General features: G+C 40.7%; 1 non-coding gene across 1 annotated transcript; it reads left to right on the plus strand.

Moving 5' to 3' along the window:
• The first annotated feature begins 10,369 nt into the window (after positions 1 to 10,369).
• Trnay-gua (transfer RNA tyrosine (anticodon GUA)) lies at positions 10,370 to 10,460 on the plus strand. Its single transcript is given in 2 exon segments — positions 10,370 to 10,406; positions 10,425 to 10,460. It is a non-coding gene; the product is annotated as a tRNA-Tyr (tRNA).
• The last annotated feature ends 1,102 nt before the right edge of the window (positions 10,461 to 11,562 follow it).

The raw sequence follows: 11,562 nt of genomic DNA on the forward strand, positions 1-11,562 counted from the left end.
ACAAAACTAAGCCAGCCTCAGTTGACCCTTCACTTTCTGAGCTCCAAATCTAATTTCGCATCTTGAACGCCGTGTCGCCACTGTCACAGAGCAACATTCTGTTTTTTAGAGCTTAGAGTCACTGTGTCAACTATCCACTGGTTAACTCTAACCAGGGAGGTGGTCACTCCCACCTCCCTGCTCTAACCAACTTTTAAGCAACCGGGCCCTGATTTTTAACGATAATTCTTTTTTCAAACAATTCGAAAATATCCTATATACTCTCATAAGCTTTCTGGACCCCAAACGCCCTTCAATAGCCTGACTACATTAAATCCGCTGAGCAAAACAACAAAAAAACAACTTAAAGAGTATATTCATGTACTTTAGCTTGTGGAAAAGTAACATTTTATCAATTCGTTTTGCTACGAGAAGTTCGCTGATTCTACTCACAGTTTCTTACCTTGCACCATCATATCAAGATGCGGATATCTTCACAGGTACCCCCAGCACTCAGTTTCAGTTCTGTAGCTATTTCGATGTAAAGATTAGTATTGTTTGAATGCCGTTCTTGTTTTGTATGAACAATTTCAGACGGGTTATTACACGGGTTTTTTAATAGTTGGAATGTCAGTAAGTGGTTCTCTACGGCAATTATTATCTGGTTGATTTTTCGCCCGGGGTTGGCGCGATTTCGACGAGCCGCCGGATAAACAAAGCTACAACAGTAACTAAAAGTTCTATTGTCAGAAGGTTACGTTGGTTTTTGTCTCGTTAAAAACGTCTATATTTGAAACTGAAACGGCTCCAACCGGATTCACCTGATATATACCAGAAATTCGTTATCAATGCGCTACGTACTTTTATCTCTGAAAATAACAACAAGGGGTCGAAATCTTTTCTTCCGTCAGAAAGTTTTACAACTCAATACAACATAAAGTCGGGGTCTAGTAGTAACAGCGCTTTATTTATTTATCTGCGTGAGAAGAAAGAATAGAATATTTATGACAGTAGATTTCGAGAATCCAGTTCCACAGTCGTAGGTTTTATCTTGGAAAGACACTCAGTAGTTCCATGTGGAGGCAGTTAGTTAGTTCCACAGGGGTTTGATGCTGAAATCTGCAGTTCGATAGTGTGGGTTTAGTTCGATTCAGGATACATGCTCCACAGGGCTTTGACGCTGAACCCAGTTCCGCAGTTGTGGGGTTTGATTTGACTCTGGATCCAGTTCCACAGTTGTTGGGTTTGATTTGACTCTGGATCCAGTTCCACAGTTGTGGGGTTTGATTTGACTCTGGATCCAGTTCTACAGTTGTGCGGGTTTAATTTGACTGTAGACCCACTTCCACAGTTGTGCGGAATTAGTTAGTCTCCGGGTCCAGTACCACAGATGACTCTGGATGCACTTCTACTATAGTGCAGGTTTAGACTCTTGATCCAATTCACGGAATTGAGGTACCAATTTACAGTCTTATTTTTATGACCAGCGCAGTTATTGACTGCCGCTGCTGCCGCTGCTTTTCCTTTTATCAAACACAAAAATTGATAGAAGTATCGTTTATGTGAACTATAGTTTTTATCACTGAACGCAGTCAGTGTTCTACCGATCTCTGATATTGACAATGTGTAGACATCGCGTCTATTTACTTGACGTGGATCAATAACAAACGCTTATCAATAAGTCGAAACGCGAAAAGGTAAGAGAATCAAATGATAAGTCGTTATCGGGGGATAAAACGATACGGTACGGTTTTATTAGCTATCATAAAATTTCGGAATGGTAGCGGCATGTAGATCTATTACACAGAACCAGAGTAGGAGTCTAAAAAATGATTTTTGGCCGCAATCAAGAAATATAGAATAAAAGGAACATCCGTGTTATTAATTCATCCCGAATGATAGTTTAATTATGACAATATAATTGTCGAATTGTGTCTGGAATGATGTATATTGTTATTATTGTCACATGATGTACGCAGTAAGTGCGTCGAACAACGCCGTCTAGCGGTATACAACAGAACTAGACCTGTTCCAGAAAACATGGCTGCCTCCAGTGAGTTGCGATTGAAGTATTCCGGTTCTGGAATATGAATTTGCGAATATCAAACTCTCTACCGGCCGCTTCTATCAGGTTTACAGATTATACTATTCCAGAGTAGGTTCTGAGAGTTCTGGTCGAACCGAACGCGCCAGAAGAGAATTCCAGAATTGGCAGGGACCAATCGAAACCTACCCTATTCAGTTAGAAAATAAAAGGGATTAATCATTTCTGGAATACGTATTTATATATTCGGGTAAAACTATATGATATATGAAAAAGAGGGTTCAGAACGTCAGAAAACAAGGAAATACATCAAATTTTCTCAGAAAATCAGTTCTGGCACTCGCTTATTGCGAGGAAGGCTTATGACTAAATATCGTCTAGCCGCAATAATCTCAACTACTTCATATTTTCATTACTTTAATCTAAATCGTAGATAGCGTAGGCGCGAGTCGCGTGTGTACAGACAGTCTGAGAGGAGTGCGCGATGAAACTCTTTAAGATGAGATACGTAATCAAGAAGTGTCTGTAAAATGTGTTAATGTTATCGCTCATATCAATGGTATAAACTCGGCGCATATCGAAGTTATTCATATGGATAAATTTTCAACGTGTTTCTAATATCAACAGCTATGAAAAAAAAATATGGTGATAAAAACCAGCCTCGAAACCTCTCCGTAAGCCACAGTAATCAGCCGAATTTGACTCCAGATTTCAGATTAGTTAATTTCCAATTTTCTAATCGAGAACCTTAGGAAACCAACCCCTGAAGTCTATTTCATGAATAAATCCCCGAAACCGCGTGAAATAAAGTAATTCGCTTGATTAGATGGTATTTTTTTAGAATTTATTTCACCAGAAGCCGTTTTCGTTGTTATCTCCGGTTTTACCTGGTGAAATATCACCTCAGATTCAAATTACCTAATTGAATTTTGAATTCTTCAAAAAAACGAACTCGCGGGATTCGCCGCCATCGGAAAGAGACGGGAAGCTGAAACTGCGCCGGAATTCGCATTAATTACCCGCAGATTCTATCGGGTTTTTCTCAGAATTTCGCTCGTCGAACGCGAAGTTCCGCAAAGAAGCCATATCGCGGTCAAGCCTCCGGCAAAAATGCTCTAACGACTTGAGAAAATTTTCAAGCGAAAAAATAAAAAGAATACGCTCAAACGCAACTGATTAAACTTGGTTGGGCGGCGCGATTTGAACCGATCGAGGCTTCACTCAGGTAATGGTTGAAGCAAACAGTCATCACCTGTATACGACGATGATTGTCGGTCCTAATTTTCGACGAAGTAGCTGCTCTCCTGCTCCCCGCACGCACCGACGACACAAATGTTTGTCGTTCTATTAATAAAAGAGCTGCTCTAATGGATCGTTGGTTGCGCTGGTAAAACACACACGATGCCTGTTGCTGCTTGCTCATGCTCTGAATAACTAACTAAAAACGAAATCTCATCGGTAGCCGCTGCCTGCTTCCGTAACACAGGTTGTGCGAAATGTGTCCGCAAACCCATCAAGAACTTTTAAAGAAAGAGTTCGCAATTATGAAGAAAATCTAAGAGTGGAGAAGTTTCGCAAATGTGGGAAAACGAATATGAGCAATTTTCAAATCATCGGAAACTGCTTTGAAAATGTCTGCGAGTCTAAACGTCACTACTCTTAGTTTTGTAAAAAATGGTTCGCAGAATCGAGTCTTAACGTTACTACTCTCTTAGTTTTGAAAATGGCTCGTAGAATTGAGTCTTAACGTTACTACTCTCTTAGTTTTGAAAATGGCTCGTAGAATCGAGTCTTAACGTTACTACTCTCTTAGTTTTGAAAATGGCTCGTAGAATTGAGTCTTAACGTTACTACTCTCTTAGTTTTGAAAATGGCTCGTAGAATCGAGTCTAAACGTTACTACCCTCTTAGTTGTGAAAATGGCTCATAGAATCGAGTCTTGTCGTTACTACTTTCTTAGTTTCGAAAATGGCTCGTAGAATCGAGTCTTGTCGTTACTCTTTCTTAGTTTCGAAAATGGCTCGTAGAATCGAGTCTAAACGTTACTACTCTCTTAGTTTTGAAAATGGCTCGTAGAATCGAGTCTAAACGTTACTACTCTCTTAGTTGTGAAAATGGCTCGTAGAATCGAGTCTAAACGTTACTACCCTCTTAGTTGTGAAAATGGCTCATAGAATCGAGTCTTGTCGTTACTACTTTCTTAGTTTCGAAAATGGCTCGTAGAATCGAGTCTTGTCGTTACTTTACTCTTTTTTCACTTTTTATTCATAAATGTGAGTTTTATCTGCAATTGAATTATAGACAGTCACGTGTCTATATTTCACGCGCTGCTCACTGAGATGAAATGGATCATATTTTAAAGTATTTCAATTATGAATTCATCGCTTTATTCCACGCTGTCGTTCATACTCTCAGGCAATTAACGACTGTAGTCGTGCGTTTTAATTGCTTTTCACATCCTCAATAAATTCAACCTTGCGGCGAAATTAGTCGCCTTTTTATCGAGATATTAGGAAAATGCGATTAGCGTAAAAATCATTATTCAAAGAAATAACATTCAGTCCAAAATCTGGTCAAGGTTTCATTGTTTTAACGGTGTAGAAATTCCATAGTAATCGGGTTCAATTTGTTTCTGGATCCAGTTCCACAGTTGTGTGGGTTTAATTCACTCTGGGCCCAGTTCCACAGTTGCGTGGGTTTAATTTGACTCTGGACCCAGTTCCACAGTTGTGCGGGTTTAACTTGACTCTGGTTAATCTGAATATTTGATCCCTGCTCAACAGGTATGGCTTACTAAACTCAAAATAGCATTTGAGCTATTTGCGGAAGTCCTTGCTATCTATAAAGCATAAACAAGGAGCGAGACTTATGCTCATACTAAACTCAGACCGTTATAGCATTCAACCGTCATAGAAAGCGACAGTTCCCACGATTCACGAAACAAGATGTTCTTGTTTTATAGCCGAATATTGCAATATAATTAATGATCTACTGCGGACATCAAAGGAGATATAGATTGTGGATTATTGCCTGAGATGAATCCATTTCCGGTTGTAAGAAGCGTGTCGCGCGGCAATTAAAACATACAGGTATGACGTCACCGGGGATTTCATCTAATCACTATTTGTATGTAGACTTATCATATTTTCATCCCTGTCCAATCAATCAGAATGAGATTGATTGTATATTCGTGATTAAGGTTATTCAGTACAGATTAGTGCTTCGTTGCTGCAATGGGAAAAGACTTTGCAGTATCTTTCACCGGAGACTGTTAGTACGTGTCTGGTATATCGCCACCCAAGACCCAGGTGAACACTACAGTGCGTACAACCGACTGCCAGGAGGACTGGGGTGAAAGACCTGTGAACCGCACAACGATGAGCGTAAAGAGAGCACTAAAATACGTAACTTGATCTGACGTGAATTTCACAATTCAAGAGATCCTTGATTCAGTCCTGAAAAAGATTCACTTCTTACTATCCTTCGTCATTCATTCTTTGATCGACAAATAGGCTCTTCACGTCGGTGGACCCCTCACACTTCTTGTACAATATTCTTTTAGACATTAGAACCATTGGAATTCGAAATCGCGAGCACAATAGTGAAATATAGAGTTTATCGGCTGCCATCACATAGCAACGAGGCGCAACAATTACTGGCGTTTATTCACAGCAGACGTGACTGAAAATCAAATTAAATCTCAATTTTACATTTTCAATTCCCCGTGTTCAAACAACTGTTGCGCTGATACGGAACGAGGAAGCTAATTCACGGAAGAGAACGTGGGCCTGGATTCGGGTGTTGGCAGGTTCTGAACCTCGCGGGATACAGTCGTTGAATTTTATCAGTAATCGCAGCCCGGAATATTCCCCTCTCGATCTTTGTAACCCCGAATCATTCTCTATACAGAAAAACGGAGCGCTGATAGTCGTTATGGAAATAACGAAGCGTAGTTGGTCTAAGGAGCAGCGACAGCGCACCGCTATGAAACCCTGAAGCCCGAAGGATAAAAACGAGGTTCTGATAATTCTAGAATCAACGCGATCCACAGCGCCATTCCGGTTTGCATTGCAGATTCTATTGTTATGTAAATCAGTGCTTTGTCGTCGGATCTTGCGGTAGGCAATTCTTCTACATCGCCACAACCGCACGAAACGGTCGATCTCATATATGTAATTTTATTCGTAATTCACCGGTAAAGCAGAAACTCAGCGCGGAAAACCGTCGAGAACGGGAGGACGCAAGGTTGAAATGGTTGTTTTCCGGTGTTTATCCCCGATATAATGACGTGTCATCATCTGTGTGTTTGTAAAGACAGACGCCGATAGATGTATAAACTGAATATCATATCATCAGATTTGAAAATGGCGAAACAGGTTTTTGATTTGAAAATAATCAGTTAGCTGTCTACACGACCAGGGTATGAGGGAAGCTTATAGAAATTCAACTTACCTTTATACTGCTTATCATAAACCAGTGATTTTAGAATGGAATTTTCTCTTCACGAATCAAGATCTGAAAGATAGGAAATTCGAAAATATACGTTCAGTTACAAATGATGGAAATGCCCATTTGCACAATCGTGACTTGTGTGCAAAAATGGTCTGAAATCTTAAGACTGGTCTCTAGTTAGATTGGCCGCCATAGAAATAAGATGAGCTTAGACCGGTCTCAGGTGGCTAGATTGGCTATAAAACGAATATGAGCTTGTTTTAGGTTGTTAGATTTTATATGGCACTGAAGTGTGCTTAGACTGGTCTTGTTTGGCTCTTGTTAGCTTTGACTGCAGCTGACCCAGGGACCGGTTGAACGGGGCAGGCTTAGATTTTTGTCTATTTGACTCAGTCCATGTTTCATAAACCAGATATATTATAGACTGCAGTTTTACGATTCGATACTATATATAGGGCGCAATTGGGCCTAGGATAACACGTCCAGCGAATTCCCTCTCGTCCGGAAACAAATCCGATACATAGTCAGTCACAAATATGGCGATTTGACGAGAAATAAGTAAGACACGGACGGAAACAGTAAATCGTGAAATACGCATAGAAACAACACCAATAAACACGAGAGATTATCATGAATTTTTCATACGGAATAAATCCCCAGAAACACGATGTTAACACGCTGTACGAGACCCACTATTGGGTTTATATGTATCTGTCATCTTGTGCGATATTTGCTGCTATAACTCTCGAGACGTACTGTTCTTGATATTATTTCCAACCTTCTCGTCGTATTTAGGCCTTTCTGCATTAGACACTGAAACCGGTTTATACAATGTATAAGTAGACGAGGCTTATAATAAAAGAACTGGATATTTTTTCATCATTTATCTGTAAAATGTTGCATTCTCTTATACGACTACTGTTTACTGTAAAATGAAAGTATTATCTTCATCATATTATTCATGCTCTCAACAGAAACAGTACAACCAACTGAACCAGCATGGTTACAGCAGAACCAGTAAAACAGCATGGCGCTTCAGGTGGTAATAACATGAAATCCTCGTCAAGCACGTTCATCGCCATTCAACGAAACATCGTCTAATGTTTCTCCTTAGCGAATTTTAAAGTCGTCTTTTCTTTACGGATACAATGCGCTGCCTTTCATTTTACATTTTAAGGACATTTTTTTTCTCTAATGAGTTTTCGAGACTTAATCCGCGTATAGGTTGCCAGCTAGCGAACAGGCGGCTCCTCGGTGCAACGCGCCCCGTTTTGATCTTCGCGACATCCACCGTCGCACGCATTTTCGCCTCCTATTTAGAGAAATACCGAAGATATTCTTCTTGCGGTGGAGGCTTCAAAGGCGCTCGGAGAACTAATCGAAAAATCCTGCGCGTACGTCGAGAGCTACCCCGGTGCGACGTCGCTTTCATTATCCGTTAATTAATATGTGAACCCAGGAGAATCGGGGCGTTGTATGTAGACGCGCCACGGAAAGCGACAGTGCAAGCAACAAGCTCACTGCCGAGAAAGTTCAAGGCGCGTGGATAATAATACAAGTTACGAGGCTCGTTAGAAACTGACATTTCGCAATATTTCCGGTGTTGCTGAGCTACTATTATATGAGAAAAAGTCGCTTTGAAAATCCGCATTCAGACACCGCAGGGTTCGAACCCAAAATCTCATCTTCATTTTTTCAAATTAGTTGCACGAGTTTTAGTCGCCATCACGAGTTAACCGCTTACTTACTCTCCTTTCGCGGTCGGTATATGGTTTCAAACACTGAACCATTGATAGGCAAGATCAGCTCACCAGAAAGAATAAAAGAAAGATCAGGATATCTTTTGGGAGATATTTAAAGTTTTTTTGCGACCCACCATTATGATGCCGAACATAATTATTGTTGACATATCTTTTTATTTGATGTATCGATCTATTTTATCGCAAAGATTTCAACTTATCTTCATATATAGATTCGAATCAATTGCATGGAAATATATATTTGGGAAGATATCAATCTTCTCGCTAGCCTCACTAACCACAGTCTCCTCTCACCATGGATCAAAATGTCTAAGGTTAAGTGAAAAGGTTTTTGCGACCAGTCTCTGTATTATGCCGTGTTGAGAATCATTAATCTAATACGAGTCGATGTGGAGAAAAAAGCCTTGAGAAATAAGCAATAAAACCTTGACGAAAAATCTCATTTATAGAAAATGCGTGAGATCCCATCATAAAAATAACGCGCGATAGTTTATACAGGCGAGGATCGGTAATACAGTGTGGCTCTATCGCAAATATTTGACGAGTAAAATGGAATACATTAAGACGACACGATGCAGCAAGTCGCCTCGCCTCCCTCGCTTGCCGGTGCCTGACTCCGCGTCTGTCGACTTAGCCATCAAATGACCCGCAGCGAACGATCAAATTTAATCAGACTTGACACGTAATGAAGCGCTGTTGCACCTGCCACCTCGGTCGCTGATGGAAGAACGGAATATCTCTTCATTCAAACTGCGAATGACGGTAACGGCATTACGTCCTAATGTGGTTACAGCAACAAGTAACATATCTCCATTACCCCGACGACGAGCGAGTCACAGCTACCGCCTGCTAGCTAGGCCACTTGATTGCCGTCGTGTCGAAACGAACCGGGCGAAAAACTACCGTCGACGTATTAGCGGCGACGGGGAAAAAATCACCACTGCAGAAAAAATCTCGCCGAATCGTCGTCAATCGTGTGGCCATTTCGTGCATGAAGCAATTGAGATTGACGCTGTTGATGTGCTGCCTGCGCTGGTGTCAATGAGGGTTTTTAGGAAGTAGGGTAGGGGATGATGACCAAGGAAGGACAGTTTTGATAATGATAATGATAATGATAATGATAATAATAATGATGATGAATCTATTTTTGTACTAATTAAATTGCATCACGACGCTTTATAGACATAGTCGAATCATAATAAATAAAAATTGATTACAGAATTTTTCCAATAAAAAGAATCCTAACTATATGTGCAGCAAAAACATTGCAACTGGTCCCCGAGTCAAATGGGATGAATCTATTCGTGGAACTGGAAGCCGTAAGTGACGCTTTCCAACTAATTTTTCTGTCAGTATAAAATTGCAGTAGCGTCTAAAACAGTAATCACGAGTAAAAACATGGGAACGACGACGTCAGATGAGACAGCAACGGGTTGTAAAATAACGGATAATTTACACGACATTACAGCTGAAATTATAGGTTACCATCTGACAATTCGTGCAGTACGACACAAAATTAACACCATATCAAATCTTCTTTTGCGTGTATAATTATACAACGAATTGACACGTAACGAAATATCGGCTGCGCGGATACAACGGCAAAACATGCGGGAATATGTTGTTTTGGAAACTGTTGCGCGCGTAGTCATGACTGATGAAGACCCGGATGAAGAGTCCGCGTTGTGAAGATAATAATATAGAATCCATCATACTAAGAATGAAAGAAGTCAGAAATAGTCTTTCTGAAGTTGACTTAAAGGTTATAAATATATTCGAAATTTCGAATATATTCCACGGGCTGTCAGACTCTTTTTATTCTTATTCTGGAATGAAATAAAACGGCTTTTTGATGACCAGAGCGTCTAGATACTATCGTTGATCTTACGATCTAAGCGTATTTGTAGTTGGTCCCGGTTTTGAGAGCAAACATTTCCTGGCAATTTCACTGAGCCGTAGAGCCGCACCAGAGCAAAGCATTAAGCCTTCTATCTCGGCCTTAGTTTATATACATGTTTTCATGCATAGGTGTGTGTTTTATAGCTTTTGTGCAAGCTGTGCATACGTCGCGCCGCTCAATGGCTATTAAACCATTCAATGGTCATTATCAATACGAACTGGGCAGAAGCATGTGCCCTCGATAGCTCAGTTGGTAGAGCGGAGGACTGTAGAGTCATGACAGAATAGATATCCTTAGGTCGCTGGTTCAAATCCGGCTCGAGGGAGAATTTTGAAATAAAATCAAATTCAATTTTTTTCAAATCCTTCATGATATACTTTGATTCATGATAGGACGATAAAAGAAATGACGTCCTGGCGACTGATACACAACAGCAGCCGGTCCGCATACACACACACAGCAGGTATTACTGGCACCATCAATGAATAATGGACAGTTCCATAATTTGTGGCAGGGATGAAAATACCTTGAATAATTGATGATGATAATAACTGTAGATCATATAGCAACCACGATTAAAGCGTCGAGCCGTAAAAAAGCCGAATGCGCATCGATAGTAACTGTAATTAGCCGCATGTTGTATTTAAAGATGAGGTAGCATCGAAGAACAGGGATGAGATCCGGGCATCACCGCGTATCAGGCCCAGGTTATTCGCTAAGATCTAACTCGATAGGATCATTCAAAACCTTTGGATCCTGTTCCATATATACAGTTCTCGGATAGAATCTGACCCAATTACGTTTTAAAACATTATAAACTAATTCTACTGTTATAGGGCCTAGTCACTCCATAACATCAGGCACTGTGTCCTAAACAGAACTGAATTTTGAACAGCGAGTCAAACTTAACCGAAAAACTGCAAACCTCATTACAAATGGATTCGCTGCATTCATATTCCTGGCCATTCGTTTGATGAAAACATATGTCCTTGTTTGACCGCTTCTGAGGAAGACAAATTCCCAAGTTGTCAGCATCACCTGTTGACCAGAGACGAGATGTGAATAAGAAAATGATAGTAAAGATGTCTGAACTCTGGATACCTCTCGACGACTTTCTCTCTCTCTTTCTCTCTCTTTCTCACGACAACACTTGACCAGTTACCGGTCATTCATTCACTTCACTCGGTTAGAGCGAGAAAAAATCGTGCCTCGGCATCGAGTAATGGTCGTTATTCGGTATTCTCGGTTTCCGGTTTTATGTTTTGCAAATACCCCATTTCGTGCAAAGATCACAAGGCGCGGACCGAATAAACGGCGCAGCAAGGGGACAATTACTGGCTATAAAACCGGCGACTAGAGACGGTTCAGATACGGGCAATAACACCGTTCTACATGAGAATGACCCGGCCGCGTCGGCATACGGGTAT

The sequence above is a fragment of the Tubulanus polymorphus genome, chromosome 7 (genome assembly GCF_964204645.1).
Source record: "Tubulanus polymorphus chromosome 7, tnTubPoly1.2, whole genome shotgun sequence".
Classification (NCBI taxonomy): Eukaryota; Metazoa; Nemertea; class Palaeonemertea; order Tubulaniformes; family Tubulanidae; genus Tubulanus; species Tubulanus polymorphus.